This window comes from Mustela nigripes, chromosome 2 (genome assembly GCF_022355385.1).
Source record: "Mustela nigripes isolate SB6536 chromosome 2, MUSNIG.SB6536, whole genome shotgun sequence".
NCBI lineage: Eukaryota > Metazoa > Chordata > Mammalia > Carnivora > Mustelidae > Mustela > Mustela nigripes.
The window spans coordinates 30,277,413-30,282,320 of NC_081558.1; positions in this window are offsets into that span (position 1 = coordinate 30,277,413).

Consider the following 4,908-nt stretch of genomic DNA (forward strand, 5'->3'; position numbering starts at 1 on the left):
GCATCGGGCTCTCTGCTCAGCAGGGGCCTGCTTCCTTCCCTTCCCCTCTCTCTGCCTGCCTCTCTACCTACTGTGATCTCTCTCTGTCAAATAAATAAATAAAATCTTTAAAAAAAAAAAAATAAATGACACACTGGACCAGAAGGACATCACAGATATATTTAGAACATTCCATCCCAAAACAACAGAGTACACATTCTTCTCTAGTGCACATGGAACATTCTCCAGAATAGATCATATCCTGGGTCACAAAACAGGTCTCAACTGGTACCAAAAGACTCGGATCATTCCCTTCATATTTTCAGACCACAGTGCTCTAAAGCTAGAACTCAATCACAAGAGGAAAGTTGGAAAGAACCCAAATACATGGAGGCTAAAGAGCATCCTACTAAAGAGTGAATGGGTCAACCAGGAGATTAAAGAAGAATTGAAAAAATTCATTGAGACAAATGAAGACACAACTGTTCAAAATCTTTGGGACACAGCAAAGGTTGTCCTGAGAGGAAAGTATATAGTGATACAAGACTTTCTCAAGAAACAAGAAAGGTCTCAAGTACACAGCCTAATCCTACACCTAAAGGAGCTGGAAAAAGAACAGCAAAGAAAGCCTAAATCCAGCAGAAGAGAAATCATAAAGATTGGAGCAGAAATCAATGAAAAAGAAACCAAAAGAACAGTGCAACAATTCAATAAAACTAGGAGCTGGTTCATCATAAGAATTAATAAGATTGATAACCCCCCAGCCAGACTTATCAAAAAGGAAAGAGAAAGAACACAAATTAATAAAATCATGAATAAAAGAGGAGAGATCACAACGAACACCAAAGAAATACACACAATTATAAGAACATATTATGAGCAACTATACACCAGCAAATTTGACAATCTGAGAAAAATTGATACATTCCTAGAGACAGAGACATATAAACTACCAAAATTGAACCAGGAAGAAATAGAAAACCTGAACAGACCCATAACCAGTAAGGAGATTGAAGCTGTCATCAAAAATCTCCCAACCAACAAGAGCCCAGGGCCAGAAGGCTTCCCAGGGGAATTCTACCAAACATTTGAAGAAGAATTGATACCTACTCTCCTGAAACTGCTCCAAAAACCAGAAATGGAAGGAAAACTTCCTAACTCATTTTATGAGGACAACATTACATTGATCCCCAAACCAGACAAAGACCCCATCAAAAAGAAGAATTACAGACCAATATCCTTGATAAACACGGATGTAAAAATTCTCACCAAAATACTAACCAATAGGATCCAACAGTACATTAAAAGGATTATTTACCATGACCAAGTGGGATTTATTTCTGGGGTTCAAGGATGGTTCAACATCTGCAAATCAATCAGTGTGATACAATACATTAATAAAAGAAAGAACAAGAACCATAGAATACTCTCAAGAGATGCTGAAAAGGCATTTGACAAAGTACAGCATTCTTTCTTGATCAAAGCTCTTCACAGTGTAGGGATAGAGGGTACACACCTCAATATCATAAAACCCATTTATGAAAAACCCACAGCGAATATAATTCTCAATGAGAAAAACTGACAGTTTTTCCCCTAAGATCAAGAATATGGCAGAGATGTCCACTATCACCACTGCTATTCAACATAGTACTAGAAGTCCTAGCCTCAACAATCAGACAACAAAAAGAAATAAAAGGCATCCGAAAGAGCAAAGAAGTCAAACTCTCACTCTTTGCAGATTATATGATACTTTATGTGGAAAATCCAAAGGACTCCACTCCAAAACTGATATAACTCATACAGGAATTCAGTTAAGTATCAGGATATAAAATCAATGCTCAGAAATCAGTTGCATTTCTATACACCAACAGCAAGACAGAAGAAAGAGAAATTAAGGAGTTGATCTCATTTACAATTGCACCCCAAAACCATAAGATACCTAGGAATAAACCTAACCAAAGAGAAAAAGAATCTGTACTCAAAAACTATAAAGTACTCATGAAAGAGACTGAGGAAGACACAAAGAAATGGGAAAATGTTCCATGCTCATGGATTGGAAGAAGAAATATTGTAAAAATGTCTATTCTACCTAAAACAATCTACACATTTAATGCAATCCCTACCAAAACACCATCAATTTTTTTTTCAAATAAATGGAACAAATAATCCTAAAATTGATATGGAAGTAGAAAAGACCTTGAATAGCCAGAGGTATGTTGAAAAAGAAAACCAAAGTTGGCAGCATCACAATTCCAGACTTCAAGCTCTATTACAAAGCAGTAATTATCAAGACAGCATGGTACTGGCACAAAAACAGACACATAGATCAATGGAACAGAATAGAGAGCCCAAAAATAGACCCTTAACTCCATGGTCAACTAATCTTTGACAATACAGGAAAGAATGTCCAATAGAAAAAAGACAGTCTCTTCAACAAATGGTGTTGGGAAAATTGAACATCCCCATGCAGAAGAATGAAACTGGGCAATTTCCTTACACCACACACAGAAATAGACTCAAAATTGATGAAAGACCTCAGTGTGAGACAGGAATGTATCAAAATCCTTGAGAAGAACACAGGCAGCAACCTCTTCAACCTCACCCACAGCAACTTCTTCCTAGAAACTTCGCCAAAGGCAAGGAAGTAAGGGCAAAAATGAGTAAAAAATGAGTGGGCATCAGTGAAATACAAATCAAAAGGACCATGAGATACCAACTTATACCAGTCAGAATGGCTAAAATTAACAAGTCACGAAACCACAGATGTAGGTGAGGATGTGGAGAAATGGGAACCCTCCTACACTGTTGGTGGGAATGCAAGCTGGTGCAGCTGCTCTGGAAAACAGTATGGAGGTTTCTCAAAAAGTTGAAAATAGAACTACTCTATGACCCAGCAATCACACTATTGGGTATTTACCCTAAAGATACAAATGTAGTGATCTGAAGGGGCACGTGCACCCGAATGTTTGTAGCAGCAATGTCCACAGTAGCAAAACTATGGAAAGAACCTAGATGTCCATCAACAGATGAATGGATAAAGAAGATATGATATATATATATATACAATGGAATACTATGCAGCCATAAAAAATTAAATCTTGCCATTTACAATGACATGGAAGGAACAAAAAGGTATTATGCTAAGTGAAATAACTCAATCAGAGAAAGACAATTATCATATGATCTCTCTGATATGAGGAATTTGAGAGGCAGGGCAGGGGGTTGTGGGGGAAAGGGAGGGAAGAAATGACACAGATGGAACTGGGGAGGGAAACAAACCATAAGAGACTCTTAATCTCAGGGAACAAACTGAGAATTGCTGGGGGGTGGGGGAGGCGGGGTAGTGTGGCTGGGATGTGGACACTGGGGAGGGTATGTGCTATGGTGAGTGCTGTGAATTGTATAAGACTGATGATTCATAGGCCTGTACCCCTGAAGCAAATAATACATTATATGTTAATTTTTTTAAAAAGGTGGTCTACTTACAATGAGGATGGAAATTCTATATGGATGTATTTATGTATAGCAAAGTGTGTAGAGAAATAAATATACAAAATAAATACAAAAATACATACAAAATAAATATAAAATAAATAAGTATACAAAATAAAGAGAATTTTCCTCCACAGGACTTTCCATGAAATCACATAAGTACTCTCAACAGAGTATATTTAAATGATAAATGAAAACAAAAATGGTGGTCTTAAAAGGAATTTGAAAGCATTCATAGCTGTTAGAAATTCATTTGAGCCATAAAATTATATAGCTTTGGAAAATAAGTAAAATTGGGACACAGAACATAAATGAATGTTCCACTACTAATGTCCCAAATAATCTGTTTTAGGAAACTTGTCTCATACAATCATACAAATAGATTAAAAGTTCATGTGCAAAACAAAATTATAACAAAAACTACTCAAGAAAATCTTGATTTGGGGGCACCTGGCTGGCTCAGTGAGTTAAAGCCTTTGCCTTTGGCTCGAGGCATGGTCTCAAGGTCCTGGGATGGAGCCCCACATCGGGCTCTCTGCTCAGCGGGGAGCCTACTTCCTCCTCTATCTCTTTCTGCCTGCCTCTCTGACTACTTGTAATCTCTGTCTTTCAAATAAATAAATAAATAAAAGAAAATCTTGATTTCAACAGTGCCAAAATACTTCCAAATTTAACACATTTTCTATTGTGTCTATGTTGAATTACCTCTCTATCAAGAACTCCTACATGCTAAGTAGATGTCATGCAAAGAAAAATACCATGTAAGTAATTACTTAATCTTATTTCTCTGAGTCCTAAGTTCTCTGACAGCAATTTGAGATATCACAAAACACACCCGCAGGATTTTATTGTGACCCTCAAATGCAAACATTACAGTGTGGATTCAGAAAGGATAACTTTCTACTAGATTTTGTATTCATATAGTAATCCACATACAAAAAATCATGCCATGATTTAGTAAGTCATACATGAAATGTACTTCTACAAAGCATGCTTAGCATACCATTTTTAAATTCTATCACACAATATAGAAAGTCAAATTTCTAAAACAAAAAAAAGCTACTGAGGCCACGGGTTACAATGATGGACACATAACATTACAAGTACAGCACATGAGGTTCCTGAGTCATAACGCAGTGTCTTCCTAGCTTTGTCCCTGGACCCCTTTCCAAACTTCACATTTCTCTTTTACTACTCAGTACTACTGTGGCTGCCTAGATCTTTTTTTTTTTTTTTTTAATACAATCCTATTAAACAGAATAGGAGGGGATGCTTTTCTAGGTACTGAAGGTACAGCAGTCAGTAAGATGAACTGGGTTCCTGCCCTCATGAAATTTATATTCTAGTTGGAGTGGAAGACAACAAACATGTAAGCAAATTGACCAGATACACACACACACACACACACACACACACACACACACACACACACACACA